The 20,666-nt window shown below is 44.1% G+C and overlaps 1 long non-coding RNA gene across 5 annotated transcripts in view; it reads left to right on the top strand.

Annotated features, from left to right (window-relative positions):
- LOC125987749 (uncharacterized) overlaps positions 1–20,666 on the top strand; it is a 110,749-nt gene that overhangs the window by 755 nt on the left and 89,328 nt on the right. For all 5 annotated transcript variants that reach the window (XR_007488151.2, XR_011086483.1, XR_011086481.1 and 2 more), the window contains exon 2: positions 1,643–1,750. This is a non-coding gene — a long non-coding RNA (uncharacterized lncRNA). The remainder of the gene's footprint in view (positions 1–1,642; positions 1,751–20,666) is intronic.

Below are 20,666 nucleotides of genomic sequence, written 5' to 3'. Positions count from 1 at the left end.
TCCGTTTTCGCGTGTTAGCACGATCGCGAATTAGCATCTTTCCGCTAACTAGCCTGCCCAGTATTTCATGTTGGTGACTATACTTCGCGGATTTCACTTATCGCGGGTGGTTTTTAGAACCAATTATCCGCGATAAACGAGGAATTACTGTATTACGTTTTTGTTTGTGGACTTTGTTGAACTGAGAGTTTGTGTGTGCATACAATGTTCATTTTAAAAAATGACTGGCTTGTGGTCTTAGTACTGTAGAAGTCAATTCACCCTTCGAGTGTCTGGTTCCACTGTTCGAGCATCTCCAGCCCCCAAGAAAACTTCCAAAAGTCCTTCAAAGCAAAGTAACATTCTTCTACACCAATGTGCCAGCTAAGCAAGAGCCCATTTAATCAAGCTAAGCTACAATAGAACACAGCGGGAAAGGTGTGTAAATAATGCATTAATAACCATCCCGTCCCCAACCCCTGGAGGCAACGCCGGCACGCGGGGACTTTAAATATCTCTAAGGAATACCTTCATCTGAAAAATGTTCAGCTCTGCTTTGCAACCTCTGATGGAAAAAAGAAGTCAAAACAAATTGCGGGAAGTTCATTGGCAGTTCAGCTTTGAGTGCAATTTCTCGGAGGCAGCGGTGAAGGATAGATAGCCATTCAGGTTTCTAACATTGATAGTCATAAAAATATTTTAGCAAATTTTACACTGAACAAATAAAAGCAGACTAGCAGCTTAAGTGCCGCTCTTAGAGCCAAATTTAATTTGGTCAGTCATCTGTATTGAAACATTTTGGTGTCCAATTAATCCCCCCAGCCACTGGAACGTCTCAAGGAGACCACACCTTTTTTTTTTTTTCTTCAGTAGAGGTGCAAGTAAGCATCAGCAAGCATCCCTTGAAACCTGAAACGATCCCGATCATTTTTATGTTACAGCAGGGAGAGATGGAAAACAAGCAGGAAAAGGTTCTCGTTGGTTCCCTATCACTTTGGGACTGGCTCAAAAAAAAAAGGTCTTTCAAAACCAACTGGGCTCTTCTGAAAGAGCTGTCGTCACTCCCGTAAAAAAAAAAAAAAGCCACTTTTCCGAGTTCCTCAAGAGTCGACATTCTGCAAGTGCAAGGTTCCTCCCCTTGAGCGATCTTCTATCCCGCTGTGAGCGCCTGCTGTGCCAATGAGAACATCTGTCCGGGCAGCAAGAGTCAGCAGATGTACGCAAACAATTTTAATGTATATCCTCCGTGGTTGTCTCCGCTCGGGCTCGCCACCAGCAGGGACCCCTCTGCCGCTCTTGAGCCCCTTTTAGCGTTTAGCAGTTCGTAGCCACGTTTGCTTGTAATTGCTTGATGGTCAGTTCCAGAGGGAGGGGGCGAGAAAATGTCGGACCTGAGACCGTCTTGAAAATAGTCCAATGGGTTTGCTGAGCTCCATGAAGATACAGATACACACAGATGCCTTGTGGCTTGGAGCAACATCATTTTTACAGCCCCTGTTAATTAGCAGCCTTTTATCTTTGCAGCATTAACATCTGAAAATAGAAAAATGCATGCAAGCAGAATCCAAATCGTAGCGAGGAAAAAAAAGAAAATAGCACAAAGCGGTGACCTTAAAGGCACTATCGATAATGTTTGTTGCTTTCTTTCTTTCTGCACATTTAGGGGGACTCCGGGTTTGACCAGGAAGGAAAAAAAGTGGATTGGAAATGCCCCGTTTGGCAATGGTTGCAACATTTCAAACTCCCTAAAATGAAGCTTTGGAAGCAAGAGGTAAGGAGATACATCAATCAATTAACAATTACCCCTGCTCCTAATCAGCTGTCACCGGCTAGCGCCCGAGCGGCCATTTTGTAATCCTGTTGGCAGCATCAATTAAATTCTTAAGGTTAGTCTATTGAATTTCCCAGATAGCGCAAGATGAGGGGAAGGACAAACTGCAGTTCAAACCTTCACCTCTTTCTCTTCCACCGAATTTTGTGACTTTAGAAGCAGCCGTATGAGGCAGAATTATAGAAAATTAATCATGATAATAATAATAAAAAAATAAAATAAAAAAATATAAATTTAAAAATAATCTAAAAATATATACAAATATATTTTCATAATATAATATAATATAATATATATTTGGTGTTTAGCTGAAAGGTTCAACCATAAAAACTGCCAAGTTCCATTTTGGTCAGGTCATTTCCAAGTTGTCATTACATCATTCTGTGCCTGTTTAGTTTTCTGCTAATTGGATAATCTTAAACTATATTGCATCAAACAGTCCAAGAGAGATGAAACTCATCGGCGTCGATCCCGTGGCACATGCTCCGGTGATTGACTTTAAAGGCCCCGCCTCTTTCACGTAAATGACGGGAGCCGGCACCAATTAATTGTCTTTTGTACGACACCATCTTGTTGTTTCTCTTGATTTCAGTTTGTCTTTAGTTAGGCCTTCAAAAACAAACAGCAGGGCTTTACATAAAATCCTTCAATAAAGGCTTGGGGTAGACCCCCCCCACCCCCCCCCCCCCACCCCCTCCTCCAATTCCGCACCCCGCGCCCTCCATCAGTGCGTCTGGCAGAGCGTCCAAGCGTGAATGGGCAGATTTTCCGGTAGCACAAGCCTGAGATGGGCTCCCGTGTCTCGTTGAGCCGCTTTTGCCGGGCCTCCCGCCGAGACCTGCGACTACCACGAGAGCCAAGTTGGCCGCCGCGGGCCGCACATTCACCGTGGATGGAAGGGGGGGATGAAGGGACACCAAGAGGTAAACAGAAGTTGAGAGACAGGGGGCAAGAAATAGAAGCGAGCGATTGCTTGCGGCTCATTTCTCCACACTTGAAACCATCTGCACGGCGCCCGGGGTGGGACGCCACCACTGCTCTGTCTGAAATGACTTTGAGAGCCTACGCCACCCTGGCACCACGGGAAGCCAAATGCAATCCCGGGAATCCCACCATGGCCCATTATTGCGCTTTTTTTTTTTTTTTTTTCCTCCACTTGACCGTTATGTGTGCGGCCCAAAGCCTCGGTTATCATCGTCTCGCAAACACCAGGTGTGAAGAATAATGCATATTTTTTTGTGACAAATGAACACGATGCAAAATTTGAGTATCACAGGAAATCTTTGTCATTTGTGTACTTTGTATAAATGCAAAAGAGAAAGCATTCTCAATCGCCTTAAGAAAAACAAATAAAAATATCCGTCTATCCATTTCAATACTGTCGATAGTTTTTAGAGTTTCAAGCTAGACTACAACCTGGATCGATTGCCAGTCGATAACCGTAACATCAGACACACAACCGTTCACAGAGTCGGAATCAGTCCACCGCTGGCTATCGTTGACGTTTGAAATATGTAATTCAAGTATGTACCAACTCATACTAATTAGTTCTGAGAAATTACTATCAAAGGTTTATTTTAATTAGTACACATCGGAGTTATATTTAAGATGACAATTTGCCCCATACCCCATTTTTGCACATTTATTTATCTATTAATATATATAAATAAATATTTATTTATTTATCTATTTATTTATTTTTATTTTATAATTGTATAAACTTTTTTTATAACAGCAAATCTCATTAGATGGCATTTTTTATGAAATGTTATTTATGTTTACCAGTAGGTATGGAGAAGGGAAACTTTGAGACCAGCTAAAGTTTATGAAAGATCGTACTTTTCAACTACAGCCACGATAATCAAAAACATTTTCAGTCCTGCTTATGAATTGACCTAATGTTGCAGTGTTCCTAATATTGTGAGTCCAAGTGTCTTCTCAGCGGGGTGGAAATTGAATAGTGGTGTTTGCAGAGAGCATCTTGTGCCATTCCAATATTTACTGTTAGCACCTCGGGCTACACGCCACGCTCCACAAGCAGCTCTCTCAAAGAGCGAGCGCATCTGTCGCCACCCCTTCCTCTCTCTGGAGGAAAGCAAGGAAGAGAAAACACCCCATGACCGCCATTTCTCCTTAATAACAAGCAGAGAGGCCCGAGATTCAAATTGATCATCCCCGCTGACTAATAATTCATTCTGATAGAGCAGAGCCGGTTTGTGCTTGACACGGGACGTGCACAAGTACCTGCATGCTAAACGAGCCGGCCGACCAATCACGCTGCGGCGGCGCCGGTCAGGTGACCTTTCATTTATCTTCTGATGAATGGCAGGTCAAGCCGCTTGGCGTTTTCCACCGCATCTCTCAGCGCCTCATCGGCTGCACACCAAAGCGCTCCCGTTGCTCACCGACTCGGCCCCGCCCCCAACCGCCATCCTCCCCCGAGTATTTGCCCCTCGTGCATCCATTATTCTCCACGCTTGCTGCACCGTCAGCACAGTCATGATTGCTGACTTCCAGTGCCTGCCTCCACTTTGAACACAATTAACTTGGTAATTGCGTTTGTTTTAGGTCCGTGAGAGTGATTATCAAAGCCACCTATGATCCTCCGAGCGTGCACGCCCGTCGCCGCCGCGCTCATCTGTTGTCGGGTTCCTGAGCACCAACCGAGACCACCGGGGGGGGGGGCTTGCAAAGGGCTGGGCCGGCTTCAAAGCAAAGTCGGCTTCTTTAGATCGTCCTGATTGCCAGAGCTTCTCTTGTTGAGCATGTTTTAGCATTTTTAGCATGGTTGATGCTAACGGTACATAGGAAAAAAAAATGCTCACCTTAGGCGACCTACGATGTGACACAGAATTGTGGTTGAGGTATGACATTTGAAAGTAAATCCAAAAAACTATCCGTTAAGACGACCTTTTGTCGTCCTCATGTGTTGCCGAGCGCGCTACGCTAACGCTAATTTCTGAACGCAACCTATCATCAACCTATCGTGCTTCAAAAGTTTAAACGGCACATTAGAAACACCTTCTGAGAGTCCGAAGAGTCCGAGTGAAGTTTATACTCTTATAAAACAATTAAAAAGAAATTTATTTTAAGAAAAAATCGACTTTTCTTGCCTTAGAAGCAAGAAAACTATTGAGGGTCACCCAAACGACTCAAGCCGCAATAAACGGAAGCGGCGATTAGCGAGGGAACGCTCCAATGACAAAACTCCTGCCAAGACATCCATTTCTTTCCCTCGCGCAAGTTGGGCCATTGAGCCGTGAATGCCGGCTCGCGTGATGCCGGCGCATTATTACACTCGACGCAAAATACTCGTCGCGGCTGCATTTTGCGGACGACATGGACTTTGAATAAAAGACCTGTATTGCAGCCTTTTTTAATTGAAATGCAAACGACATCAACGGCCGGGCCGACGGAATTGGCAATACTCTCCTGGCGGCGTGATAAAGGCTTTTTTTTTTTGCTCTTTCCGTGGCTATCGACTTGGTCATGTGTGTAATTGCCTCAAGCATTTCCGAAGCCTCCGATGCACCAGTGTAAATATTAAAGAGAGCGCCCGGCTTAATAAAATGCTATTCAAACAATATGAAGCCCAAGTTATCTCCGCTTGTCCGTTCCCGGCGACGGCCCCGGGATTCGAGGGGGTTCTCCGGTGCGGGCTCCGAGGGGTCAGTATCAAGATAAGAGCGGCTCCTTCATAAGCGAGACTGGAAGCGGCGGGGTAGTGAGGCGACAGCCAATTAAATGAATCCATAAATGTGTGAATAGAGCTGAGCTAAGAAAAAGGAAGTGAAAGTAAAAGGCCGGTGATGGATCGGACAGATGCGCCAGTGATATCGATTGAGGTCGCGGTGGAGTTGAAGGCCTCCCCCTGTCGCCCCTCCCTGCTGTCACCTTGACCTTGGGCCAAACCCTAACCTATGACCTCGTGAACCCAGTCACAAAGACGCCGCGCCGCCTCTCTAAATGAGAATCGACTCAAGCAGGGTGGAAACGCAGGTTAAAGTGTGTCAATTTGTTTCACAAGAACAATTTCACCCTCAACTCGGCCTTGGACGTTTTGACATTCGCCGCCGTCCGCCGCCGCGTGTCTTGCCGGAGAGCCGCCGCTCCGCTAACTGCCTTTGGCTATCGATCCGTCGGCTAAATTGTGCGCGCGGCGAGCCAACCGGGTGAGGGAGCGCGGAGAGTCGTCGGTCGGCCGAAGTGCACTCGATGCTCGCGATAGCCACTGTCTGATGGTAATTGCTTTCGATCTATCTCGGCGGACAGACGACTCCCCTCCTGAATGGCTGACACCGAATATTTAGTGGCGAGGCGAAAAAATGTAGCGCCGTTTGTCGTCGGGGTGGAAAAGCGGAGAAGGAACGCGGTTGTAAAAACATGATCATCTGTAACGGGGGGCACTTGGCGCTCTCCTCAGCCGGTATTTAATCACTGCGTGGCGCTGAATGGCGTTTAGGGAAAGGAGGGAAGGGCGGGAGCGCTTCTCTCGCTTGCCCCCAGGTGATTACGCTGAATGGATTACAGCGGCAAACGGCTGTCCTTCTTTTCAAACTGCCAGGTGGCCTCCATTTTTCTCCGGGCCTCATTGTCAGGGCTCGGCGTTTGGGACACATTTCGACGGGCCGATGAAGTCCCGTCTCCAGACAACAGCTTGATGCAGCACCTCCAGCTCTGAATGGGCACGCCGCTGATCACCTGCCTTGTTGTTCGCTCGCAGACAAAAGCCGCCATGTGAAATGATGAGCCGGGTTCCAGAATCCTCTGTGAGCTTTTAACTTGCTGGATACGATCCAAACTCATCAATCTCGCACTTGTTGGTTTGTCCCTCACGTTTTTTTTTTTTTTTTTTTTGCTCTCTCGCATTTGTTGCGGCTCATGTTTGTATGCGTCCGGTCCAAACGGATGTTTGTGGCGGCTTCGCACCTGCCGATGCTAATCCTGTTTACAGTGGCAGTAAAACATAACGTTAGGGGGCGTGGGGGGGGGGGGTCATCCTTCTCAAAGCTGTCAATAGGCTTAACATCATGGTCAAATTTACATCTGACTTGCTGCACGGGATTATGTAAACCACTTATCCTGCACAGTGTAAACAAAGTGATACACTTCTCCCCGCAGAGGTTTAACGCATATTGCTTGGTATGAAACGCTATGTTTATTGTTTCCTCTTTTCTGAAATGTCACGGGTTATTTTAGTTTCATGGTGTGCTCCGACGTGAATGATATCCAGTCAGAAATGGCTCTGGGATGTTTCAGGTGGCAAAGACAAAGAAATAGACTTTTGGGAAGCAGAATATGAACGTCATGAATAAGTAAATAAAGAAATAATTATATAACACATGAATAAATATATTAATAAATAAATAAATAATTATATGACACAAAAAAATAAATACATTAGTAAATAAATAAATATATAAATACATAGATAAATCCGTAAGTAAATAAGTAAATAAATCAATTATTGTATAACGTAAATAAATATATCAGTAAATAAATAATTATATAAGACACAAATGAATAAATTCGTTAGTAAATAAATAAATACATAAATAAATTGGTAAGTAAATATAAGTAAATAAATAAATAAAACTTTCAACCTCTAGAAGTATTTCCATTAGTTTTGCAAGGATGATGTTGACATTTGTTTCAGACTACAAATTCAGTCATGGAATACAAAAATGATCATGATTCTGCAGTACCAGTTCCACACATATTTTTGACCCAGAAAACAAACACAACAATGAATTAAAAACATATCATGAATCGTCCTGCCGATTAATTGAAAATATTCTATCGTATCCATCAATGCAGCTCTGAAATCAGGCTCGTCTTTTGGTTAATGTTTCACTAAGATGCAGCTGACAGCGACTCTGGAAGTTTCCCAGCGCTGTTGTTATTTCTTCCCTTTGTTGATCTTGCGAGTATTGTTCACGATGAAGAGGCCCGTTGGGGCCCGATTGTTACGCTGATCCTCTTATGCTGCCTTCATGCTTTTCTTTCAATCAACAATCAAAAAGACACTCACAATTGTCGTCTTTATCTTCATAAATGCTCTAATATCATCAATTAAAAACAAAAAAATACGCGTCGGGAGAAGAGAATCCCAGACACCGAAGATTCATTTTTTACCGATAATCTTTTTCCTTTCTGTGCTAAAGTTTGGTTGCTAACGGCTCCCGCTGCCTTTGTGCTCTACGTTCATTGATGATTCACTCATAATGAAGCCATTTTCATTTTTTGGGAGGATGCTTGGCGGCGCTCCAGGCTCCCTCAGATGGCGACCAGATGTCGAGATGAATCTCCAAAGACTTTGAGCATTTACATTTTTACTGGATACTTCTCTGGACAATCTGACATTCACACACACAAGGGGGGAGAAAAACATCAAATTGGGTTTGAGCTTATTTTATTTTTTTTCCCCGTCGTCAGCGAAAAAAAAAAAGTCTTTTTGACTTTGAAAATATTGATCAGTATCCATGAATCTCTTTGAGCAAGAGGGTTCGGTTGTTGGCAAAACACTTAAACATGCAATATGGTCCGCTGTGGCTCTCTCATTAAGCCAGCGTACAAAAGCTGAATTTAAAGTGACGACAAGTTAGTGGCGAGCGTAAACAGCCCAGCTTTGCTTGCCAGCAGAAGCAAGTGTATTGGGAAGAGGTCTCGGGAGCGAGAAACATTCTTGAAATATTTATACGCTTTGACTTGGACTCCTCCCGGAGGACCTGGCGTTGGAAACTCGCAATATGCGGCGGATTGCCAAAGGCGAGCTGACGCCGAGGTCAAGCCTATAGGTTTTTCTTTACATGAAAACAAGTGGTAAAAGGGGATGAGACACAGCAAAGGGAGAAAATAATATATTCTGCACCCAGGAGCAGGATTTGAGTTTGAGAGGTTTATGGATTTTTTTTTTTTTTTCTTCCTTCAGTTTTTTTTCTCCCGTTGTTGTTACAGACATCTCCCCTCATTTTCCCTGGATCAAAAATCCATTTTGGATCATCTCTTCAATATTGAATGTGGCAGGTGCTTGTATACACAACAAACTCAATTTGCCGAGGTGATTTTGAGATCTTTCATGGACGTGTTGATCGCACACAGAGATGTTTTATTTTATTTTTAATGCGACTGCGGCGGTTCCAGTCACATTTGTGCGGGTGGACATATTTTTTCTTTCAATGCCAAAAGCCTTCGCAATGACAAAATGAAAGTCGTTGAAATTAAGTGAAACTTTTTTTTTTTACGCGGAAATGTGGTGGTTAAGCAAAACCATACACAATGTGAAGTAATTACAGGGCAACAATTACCAAGGCGAGGCTAGACGTAATCGATAGGCCATCAGACAGGCGGGTCGTGGGTTAAAGGTCAAGGGTGAAGGGTTAGCTTTTTCTTCAACAACTCGCGAATATGCGCAGGCTCGGGTCCTCTGGAGGAAGAGGGTGCCGATTCGGAACTGGCAGGGGGGGATGGACGGTCCAGCTGTAGCTCGGTGATCTATTCGACTTCAGGCGGCGAGTATTGATTTGCGACGTAGCGTGTTAGCGTAGCCCTCAGGACGGGGCAACCCAAACAGCTGGGCTACCCACTCAAGGCCGAAAAAGCAGCGTGGACTACATAACGTCATCAGGAGGTACTTCCCCATCCCTTGTGATGCCATTTTTTTTTTACCATGAATGAAATCCATGTTGAAATTTGAGGCTCTTAAATCGGGATCGACGGTGAAGTTTTTTGTAAAACACTTTTGAAAACCGTTGTGAAAGTGTTATACAAATAAATACATCTTGTGTTATAATTTTTTTTTATAATCCTTTTTTTTAATAAACTTTCATGTTAGCATCACGTTAGCATGTTAGCATATTGTTCTAAATGTGTAGGAGAGGAAATCTATGCAGTAATGACTTTGGGTCCTTAGCAATGCAGTAAATATTTGTGCAGTGAACTAATTCAATCTACAGTCCAATCCCATTAACAGGAAGTCTTGAGTAGGCCCCCCTCTTGGGTTGCTTTCGTTCTGCCCGTATTGACCGCAAGAGTTGCGCTTCTGAGATCTTCTTCAAGAGAGCTCAGGTTGTGCAGGTGTAACTTTTCTCCGACGATCCGTCTCTCAGGGGGCGGCTGTCAAGTCGGCCATTCATCTCCGAAACACTTAAAGGTGAACAACTTTATCTTGCGTCACTTTACCAACATCACCTCCACGCAATCTCACAAGATTGACAGCGTCAGAAATGAAACGTTGCCGAGCCGCGTGACGGATGGCGGGAAGGGAGCGGGGGGGGACGCCTGATGAGATATTAATCAGGTGGCGGCGTTGGCAGGGGTGGAACGGCTCTGCGGCAAACGCCAGCCGTAATGGAGATGTGAGATGTCTTTGGCGAGGCGGAGCTTGTTGGAGGGAGAATAATGAAGCGGACCATTAGCATATTGTCACCGGTTGTCTTGTTTATTCCGAGGTGTTTGCCAAGCCGCTACCCCCAAGGAGAAACGGGCGCTAACTTTTGGAGTAAACAGCGATATGCGGTAGCAAACACGGCGACCGTGAGCAAACACGCGACAAACTTTCTTTTAATGACTGATGGACTTTGTCAATATTGACGGCATAGAGAGAGAGGCGGAGCCAACACGGAGGCTTCATACTTCAGCAAATGCAATACTGCAGTTGCTGGAAGTTCGGTGAATCATTTTGGGTTAGCTATGGACACATGAGATGAGTCTTAAGACATTTGGGGAAAAAGATTGGCACCTAAAGGAGTTAAATATGGAGTTTCAGAATTGATTACCTTGCTCATTTAACCCCATATGCAGTATAACGTCAATATTCCTTGTCACGATTAATAGTCAAACATTTGTAGCTAAAGACGATTGGGGGAAAAAAATCTTTCTAAAAAGTACCGTAATTTCCGGACTATACGCCGCTACTTTTTGCACAATTTTGAACCCTGCGGCTTATAGCCCGGTGCGGCTTATCTATGGATTTTTAAAATTATTTTTATGATATTGTAAGAGGATTTGTCTTGGTAATACTGGAAATAGAAGTGAGGACATTTTCTTTAAAACATCGGTGGCTCATATAAGAACAAAACTGAATTTTCCTCTAATATTGGCTGGTGCGTCTTATATTCAGGTGCGGCTTATAGTCAGGAAATGACGGTATACGTGAATTAATTTGTAAACTTTAGTAGTTTAATTTTTACAGTTTGTAAATGTCTATTATGTAGTAAAAAAATATATATTTTAGCGCACCAACATAAAATATAGAGCAAGAGTGTAAGACTTGTCCTTCAACTTGCTTCAACTATGCAATAACTTAGTTTAACGTGCCCCCCCCCCCCCCCCCCCCCCCCCCCCAGACGGTAACTTAAGACTGAAGCTTGAAGGTTACAACTTGCGACTTGCACATATGTGACTTACGCTCACCTCTGCCCGTACGAGCAACTCTCAAAGGATAGTCCGGACGATCCCCGGCCGTCCTGTCCCTGCGGTCGTTTGGGACTCGGAATCAAGCAGCTAGCGCGGTTCAATAATTCAGATTAGCGCTCATGTTTATTAATGTCCTACATCTGTGCAAACACTGTGTCAACCCGAGAGTTTATTGTAATTGCCTGAGCAAACAAAACCTGAAAAAAGCAATTTCCAGTTACAATGTGCGAGGACGAGTAATGAGGTCGTTGGCATTCCGCCGCCGCCGCCGTCACTTCTTTTCATCGCTGCGCTATTGTGTGTGATGGATATTTTTATAAGGAATGAAGGTGCTGGATAATGTTATGACGCCACTAGAGACAAGTTAGTGATTAAAGATAATCATCATCTCTTGACCTCCTGAAAGTCCTTATTTCCATTACTTGGACTTCCGCGCCGTTTCGATCGCGGAATGACCACAACTACATGAGTGACGACTTCAATTGTGTTTCCACAAAGATTTAAAATATTTGTATATATATATATTTTTTTTTTTTTACTTCATTCTACCATTGCATTATCCTGCCAAAATATAAGATATCACGTAAAATAAGTGATTTGTATCTTAATGCCTGTCTATCGCCGATGAAACGACATAAAATGAAGTTCTGGTTCATATTAGCCGCGATAATCGAACAATTACCTCGCAAGGAAAGTTTGCCGGTTCATGAAAAAAGTACCTCACTAACTCTAGTGTTGATTCTCCTCTCTCGATAAAACTTTGAAGGTGTAACGCTGTCTGATGGCGGCAGGATTAAAAATCCTCCCCGTGATTGATCGATTTATTTGTCAGTGCTGTGCAGACACCAGCGGTGGTGTACCTGCCAAAAGCTGAAGGCCATTCATCAGTGTAACCAACGCTCCGCTTATACATGTATCAAGATGTGTCTTTGTTACAAACTGGCATGTGAGTGAATCATCAGACGCCGCTGAGGAGCTGACGACGGCAAACAGGAAATTGATATTTTTCTCGCCACGCAAAGATACAATATGATAAATGGCTTCATCAGATGTCCCCCCCCTCAAGGTACTTTTACTCTAATTCAAGCCCAAATTACCATCCTGGTTTTTTAAAAGAAACTGTAAAGATAATGCAATTAATTATCATTTGGAATACATTCAGGGCATGACGAACATCCTTTTTTAATCCAGCGCAACGTGCTAACAATGATCAAACTGACTGGTCACCGAATGTATTTCATCTCACGCCACCGAAGCCATCTGAGGGCGTCGTGTGCGGGTGTTACGCTTATCTCCTCTCAAACTTTGTCATTATTTACAATATAATTAGCTTACCGGTTAAGCTAATTAATCAAGGTGACATCGGTTCTAGTCGACACTTTTCCTGTTAGCGATAGCATACTGTCGTTAGCTTTTCCCCCTCCTGCCTGGTGACACTTTCGACATTCGCGATAGCATATTAGCTTGTCTTCCTCCTGCCCGGTGACACTTTCCACGTTAGCGATAGCATACTGTTGTTAGCTTGTCCCCCTCCTGCCTGGTGACACTTTCACCATTAGCGATAGCATACTGTTGTTAGCTTGTCCCCCTCCTGCCCGGTGACACTTTCGACATTTGCGATAGCATATTAGCTTGTCTTCCTCCTGCCCTGTGACACTTTCCACGTTAGCGATAGCATACTGTTGTTAGCTCGTCCCCCTCCTGCTCGGCGACACTTTCCACATTAGCGATAGCATATTTGTGTTAGCTTGTCCCCCTCCTGCCCGGTGACACTTTCCACGTTAGCGATAGCATAGCTTGTCCCCCTCCTGCCCGGTGAATCGAGGTGATCTAAGAGGATTCCACCCTGGTAGAGCCAGCTCAGAAGTAAGCGCCTGCCTGGGATGGCACCCCGGGAAGCCCTGATTAACACCCGGCGCCGGTCCGAAACCAGTCGTGCAAATGCTCGGCCGGCGCTCATGTGAAGAGCTTGTCAGTCAGGCTTGGCCGTCCCTTGATGTGCTTCCTTTGTCATTGCGGGTGTGCCGCTTTGACTCGGCGAGATAGCGGCGCAAGGTTGATTTATCCCTGTAGGCTTGTTAAAAGGTGGAGCCGCTAAGTGAGTGAAAAGGGGGAGCGCGGCGGGATGGAGCTCTCTTGTCAGCTCTTGCTCGGCAGACATTGGTTTTGAAGATTTTGCTGTCTGAATTTTGCCATAATCCATAATGGGGACCGGCTGAGTGTTTCGTCCCCCCCCATGAGGATCGACGATATGCTTGCACTTTGAAGACATTGTCTGCACAAATGCTAAATTGAGCACTGATTTGTACTTTTCAATAAGTCCCGCCGACGGTCGTTACCGGCAGATCCTTTGTGCAACCTTGGGCCTTAAATAAAATGGAGTCCCACAAGGAATAATTTCCCCAAAAATCATATCAAAGCAATCGTTGAAATGAATTTAATGGTAGCGTACCCTGATGACAAAACAATCACACCACGTGAGCTGGATCGATATTGTCGTTTTGATTACCGTATTTTCCGGACTATAAGGCGCACCTTCAATGAATGGCCCATTTTAAAAAAATGTCCTTATATAAGGCGCACCGGACTATAAGGCGCACCATTAATGCATCATATCAGAGTTTTAATCAAATCAAATCATTCTCCATTTTATCTTTTTTATTTCAACTTCAGGCGCAACATATTACTTTATGATCACAAAATAATGATCCATAGTCTTTTTGATTCATGATTCATAGTCTTCAGTGGGCCACTTATGATTGATTTCATGACACAATGCTTCGGGCCAGTTTAAATGTAGGAATTTGGTCCATATATAAGGCGCACTGGACTATAAGGCGCACTGTCGGCTTTTGAGAAAATGTTTAGGTTCGCCTTATAGTCCGGAAAATACGGTAGTACATCATGTCCGCCATAGAGTTCACAGCCAAGAAAACCGTCACCAGTTCAAGCTCACTTTATGGTTTGCCATTTCTACGTTAGCTGCCAGTGTGGAGTAAAAATCTTTTCATTATCGACTTCCTCATCTGAGAAAATATCAGCACCACTTACCAAAGTGTCGGATGAGAAGTGGAACGGATGGCACCTCTCCGCTCACCCGTGTTAACGCACTTGACCTCACAATCAGACTGCCGGCGCAACAAGCCCCGCTAATAGTTTACGTCTTGTCATAAACGTATCTGACACGACAAAGCAATAACGGCAACAAACGAGCGAGCGTGTTTCTTGCAAATTGAAATGCGGGCGTGCGAGATTTGTTACTTGCTAAGCGCCAGCGCAATGAAGGTGATTGAAAATCTAATATGAAGGGAGACAAGTGTTGACATTGCCGCTTTGTGTGTTTCACATCGCAAGTAGTCTGCGGCTCTGTTGTCAGCAACCCTCGGGGCTTCCGTAGTGCTACTCAATAATACATGTGGAACCTCGGCCGGTTCACTGCTTCATGCTGCCAACGGTAAAAGCTTCATCATTTTTGCTTGATTTGGTGCAACGGGCTTGGGACTTGCTCAGAGAATATGCTTGCAGTTGACGAGCGATGATTTTGCATATGACCGGAAACTATTTCACCTTCATTTACTTGTCGTATAAAGGGATCATCAATGAATCAGTCTGGGGGTGATTCAAAGTTGGAAAGCAATTTTTTTTTTTTTTTCTAGGAGTTTTGACTTTCTATGTTACGTAATCTGATATTGGATTGATGGATGGGCTTCAAAAGTGAAATCTAGAAAGACTGTTAAGTGAAATCCAATCAAGTAATCTAGAAAGTACGTTACTTTTGAAGCAAGTAATCTGGAAAGTCACTTTTTTTTTCAAGCTAATTAGCTAAAACGGTTAGCGGTATAGAAAATGGGTGGATGGAAACATTGCCTCTCTGCTTAATCATGTCTTTATTTTCATTTTATTTTTTATTTTTATTTTTAGACTTTATCGATCCCAGGGGTAAATTAACAATCCCACAGTTTTTTTTGTTTTTTTTTTTGTTTTTTTCCTTTCAATAAAAACAGTTTGCTGCTAATATTAAAAAAAACTTCCAAATAGCATTTTAAGCAGCTCTTCCAATGCCAGCTCATAACATAATATTCCCTTATTATATATTCCGTATTATATCCCACTTATTTATTTATCCATCCATCCATCCATCTATCTATTTATTTTTTTATCGAATTATTTATTTATTTATTTATTTATTTATTTATTTTAGATGGGAGTGCTGTCTAATTCAATCATTTTGCAAAAAGATGATGATCTGTAACTTTTCAACTGTCATTTTTAGTTCATAATTGCCGTAGTGGCTGTTGCTCGTCCGTCCCGCCGGGCTACGGCAATTACAAAAATACAATGAAAGCTTGGCTTTTCTCGTGGGGTGTAGAATGTATATACTAATTCGCAATAAAGTGCTACAGCTGTCAGTGCATTTTCTGCTCGGTTACTTCAATAAATTGGAACTGCGCGGAGAAGGCGAGGGGAAAAAAAAAAAAAAAGAAAGCGAGAGATGGGAATCCATTGTGTTACGTGCTTTCCGCAGCAATCGTGGAGGCTCCTTCTGCAAACACAAATTTGAACAATTTCATTCCCTGATGATGACAAACTCCGAAGCGGGCAGATAATGGATTTCGCTTTTCAGAACACAATTATGAGGGATGAGGAATTAGACAGTTTTGTTTCCAAATAATTGACTCCCAACGTTGCTGCACATATTCCGACTTGACCCTGGGACACGTTATTTGGAACAGCTTGATATCAGTGATGACTGGGACCAGCTGGAAGGTCCGAATCCCTTCCAAATGATGATCTATTAAAAAAGACCCCCCGTCCCCCCCCCCCCTCCACACAACCCGCCAGTCTCTGCAGGCCTTCCCATGCCACTCACATCTGCTCTCAATGGCCGAGACCAGGAAGCATCGCAATCACCATCCACAAACCAAGCCGGAAGGTTCTAAAAAAAAAAAATCATGCTTTAATGATGTCACTGCATGAAGAAGGGCGATGCAACTGGCAGCACGAAAAAATAGTGGACATTTCATACATGCATTGAAAAGTGTAATATTAAAAATTAACTATATTAAGAATATGTAATGTACTCAGGATGTAACGATTCACTCCAGACAATTTGATTTTCAGTCCTCAAACCGTAACGATTCACTCAAGCGCCCAATCGATTTGATTTTTGATTTCCAATTCTTGATTCTGATTCGAACGAACCATCATTTTATAGCCAAAAGATGCTTTTATTTTGAAATCTGCATTTTATAACTTTTACCGTTCAACTTGATTTTTGTCGAGTTTATCCATTATTTATTTATTAAATTTTTCACCGATGCCTAATTGACGCACTTTGAATCGATTTTACATCGATTTTCAACAAATCCTTACATCCCTATATATTAAATAGCATTTTTGTCAATCATCTGGTTAGGAAGTGCGTGGTCCGATGCGGCTCAACAGCAGTGATGAAAAAATCGTAACCCCCCCCCCCACACACACACACATGCGTATCGTGTGTGTGCATCGAATCCACCCAATGAGTGTGGAGGCAGAGTGTAGTGGGTTAATGACCCCCTCAGTATTGTTTTCGGCAACTCACGCCATCACACCCCCTATCCCCTTTTAACAAAAGAACCTATCACGTTGGACCCCCATCACCTCGCCCCCTCCCTCACCCGCTCACTCCCAATGGCACACACATCCACACAAGCTCCACTGCTGTCATCACCCGCAGGGGTGCCAAGAACTCTCAGTCCCTCTCATTCTTCTGCCTTGCCGCTCTTTTCTTTTTGGGAAGGGACGACACAAAGCGGCGATTCACACTGGGCCCGGCGCTCGCGCCGTCCGCCGCTTCTCTTGGCCCGTGTGCGGCTGGCTCGCAGTGTGGGGTTAATTGCCAGCGAGGTTAACAAAATAGGAGACAAAAATCAGTTGGAGAGGAGGCCGGTGGGCTGCAGCGAGACCGCGTGTGTCGGCTCGGACGAGCCCAATTGCGGGCAACCGAGTTCCACCCGTCACGTCGTCTCACTTGTGAAAATGAATGTAACATTTAGCCGCTAATAGCAGCTGCAGGAGTGTTCATCTTCAGATGATTTAATTGCCCGGCAATTTTCTCCCTCCTGTCAAAAAAAAAAAAAAAAGCAATGTGCACCTCGGATTAAAAGCAACCAGCGCAAGTGGGAGAGTTAATTAGCGACCTCGTTAGGGAGCTGCGAGCGTCTGGCGGGGGCCTCCTCGGTTTGCTAGCGTGCGGCTCGGTGACATTTTGGGGTGAGAGGAGCGGGGATTGTCGGTTCGCGAGTCGCTTTCGTGCTGCGAGCTGATTGGACGTCGGCAGTAAAGTTGCTCACAAAAGAGACAAAAATATAATATTTGCAAAAAAACTAGCTACTTCTCCCTTGATGGATGAAATCAACACGAGCAAGATTGATGTCACGGCTGTCTGGTTTGGAAAACAAAAAAAAAAGTGCTCATTCAACATTTAGGCTGAGTCAACCTGCAGTGATTCGTTCAGATGAACCCCCTGAATTACTAAAAGACTGTGAATGATTCACTGATGACTAAACAGCATGACAGGCCGTTCATCAGCTTCTTGTCTCAGTGTGCCCCTTTTTTTTTTTTTTTTTTTTTAAAGAAAGCAAAAACTGCAAACAAAAGTTTCACAGCATGGCAGATTGCTACAAAGATGAATCCCGGCACCGGTGTGGCTTTAATTAATCACACTTTTTGAGTTTCTGCACATTCATTTGGGTGAAAGTGCTTCATCATAACCTGCTTGGGGTTCTAAACTCTCCCCAGCCTAGCTTTTAAATTCCACGTCTTCTCAATGGCAACAGCCGGCATGGTGACAAATTGCCACGAGCGGGCGGAAAGCATGCAAATGCAGCCAGGAGACAAATGTCCAACCTTGTGTTTAGTCGCAAGTTAAGGTCATCCACCCTCCCATCTATCACTGCTGTAATCAGCTTGGCGCAGCCCTGATGCAAAGCCTGCTACCTGCTGCATAGATAACATGAGGGGAGGGGGGGGGGGGGCGGTGCTACAGTGGGAGATAAACCTCAACTGATAGGAGATTCAACAAGTAAACATTCTTATTGCTCCGAAACAATTCTACTTGGCTTACTATTTTTTAGTGTTGGGGGGGGGGGGGGGGGGGAGTGACCCAGCGACCCACGTGTCACATTGCAACATGCAGGTTCATTTTCACATAAATTATTATTAAATACATACATAAATTTAAAAAAATAGATATAAATAGATATAAATACAAATACATAAATAAATAAATACATAAATCTGCCTTGTTGCTTGTTTCACTTGGATGCCCCACCCCCCTAAAGTCTTCTGGAAGCCCGGCAAGTGATCCAGAGATAGTCAAATTAGAGCCTCGCCCCGAGCAATTAAAATCAGATTATTTTCTGGAGTGTGACCCGGCCTAATTTAATTGCTGTACATGATTAATAGTTAGGCCTTTAGAAATTGCTCAGGCTGAATGCATTTTTTTTTTTGTCTTGCTGAACTTGAACGCTGGTGTCAAACTGGAAAGTTTACACAAGTCGGATGGATGTCGGCGGTGACAAATCGTGGATATTTTTTTTCGGAATTTGCAATGAGATTTGTCTTTGCTTTGGCTAAAGGGGCGTGTTGCTCATTAATCTGGACGAGAGTGCTCGGCCAATCCTTTGATTGTCCACCCTGGCTGGCTCTTGTGTGATTTATCAGGCGCAGCTTATATTAGCAACCATTAGCCATTAGCTTGGACAGCTAAGGACGCCGCCAGAGGAGGTGATGATGGTGGGCTGTATAATAAAATAAATAAATAATAAAATAATAATACACGTATACACGTCTTTGGCAGTGAATGAGTTATGGGGCTCTGAATCTCGTGTTGACTCTGTTGTCGTCGGAGCATCCGTCAAAAATAAAATGACCAAAGTTGAGTCTTTTATTTCCGAGCAAGCTGCTTGAGCGGCTTTGTGGAAAAAGTGAAGCCGACGGGCGGGGGTTATGACGGCTGAGGTTTGATTGGGGTGAGGGAGGGAGGGAGGGGGGGGCGAGGGGTTGGGGGTCCGGGGTAATCCACCCATTGTGTTGAACTTCTTCATCTGTATCAACTCATTGAAAACACAGCAGCCCTGCGCAGTGAAACTGAGCCGGCCTCTGTCCTTTCTTGACAGGGCCGCGAAAGAGAGAGAGTTGGGTGGGGGTCACCAAGGGACACTTGGGGAGGGGTGGAGGGAAACGGGGTAGTGGACCATGGGAAAAACACAATCCCTGGCCTCTCTATAGCACTTGTTACAGCCCACTTCACCCCCCCTCCCCCTCGTGTGTGCCACTTGCCACTGACCCCTGCAACCCCCTTTTGCTTTTCTCTTCCAGTCTTTGAGCCGCGTGCGCTCTGGACTGCAGATGTGTACCCCCCCCCCCCCCCACACACACACTCGGTTGGCCTTCTCCCACACTGACCTGCGGTGGTCCACACTCTCAGGCCTATAGCTTTACTTGTGATAACCCGGATGGCAGCGGGACGTGAGACCCCTGTATCCAATTCAGGTAGAGCATAAAGAAGAGCATGCTGTGGACCACCTGGAACTGGTTTTGTTACACATTTCATTATGAACCACAAAAAGAAACATTTTGTGACTGATTGATAAGAATTCATGTTCATATTGATAAACTTGATGCATGCAAATCTTTTCTTTTTTTTTTTCTTCGTCTGTTGAGCTGACAGTCTTGAGGAAAGGGAGGAGAAAGTGAGTCCGCCAGCAGGGGGAGGTAAGACAAAAGGAAAAGTGCACCAGAGCCAGTTGCAGGCCAGCGTTGAGGTTTTTGGGTAAAAGTGGGCTGGGGTCCGGAAGCTACTGTTCTGCTCGGACGTTCTTCGCTGGGTCGGCCCCCCGAGGGTGGCCGTAGATGTTTGGCTTCCAGCTGTGCAGGTTCTTGTTGGTTACAATGTTAAAAGCTGCAGTTCCATTAACCTAAGGACCGTGGATTGTGTTTCGTAAAATGTTCATTCCCAATGCGATAGCCAAAATGTTTAAATTTGACCTCTGACAAGGTGGTAACTTTAATACACCTGTTTTTTTTAAATTTATTATATTGGAACTTAAGTTATAATGTTGGCAAGGATTAATTAACAACATTAATTATTACTAATGGATTTCCAAATAGCTGCTGTCTATTTGTAATCTAAACAGTGTTAAACATTTGGATGGAATTTTCTCATCCTTTCCCGTTTTTGTATACGATTATTTCCCTTAGATGTCGAAGAAATTGTTTTTCTTGACTGGACATTTCCTTCTTTTTGACACAAGACATTTCTTCAGCAATTTGAATAATGATTAAGTCTCGATGGGGGTCTGCATTGTCAGAATGGACGGCGCTTTTTTTTGTGCCCTTTTGTAAAGTAATTGATGTTCATTTTGAAAGAAAAAAGCAACAACGCCGGCCTTGA

The sequence above is a fragment of the Syngnathus scovelli genome, chromosome 2, assembly GCF_024217435.2.
Source record: "Syngnathus scovelli strain Florida chromosome 2, RoL_Ssco_1.2, whole genome shotgun sequence".
Lineage (NCBI taxonomy): Eukaryota > Metazoa > Chordata > Actinopteri > Syngnathiformes > Syngnathidae > Syngnathus > Syngnathus scovelli.
This window is presented reverse-complemented; position numbering and strand designations above follow the sequence as displayed.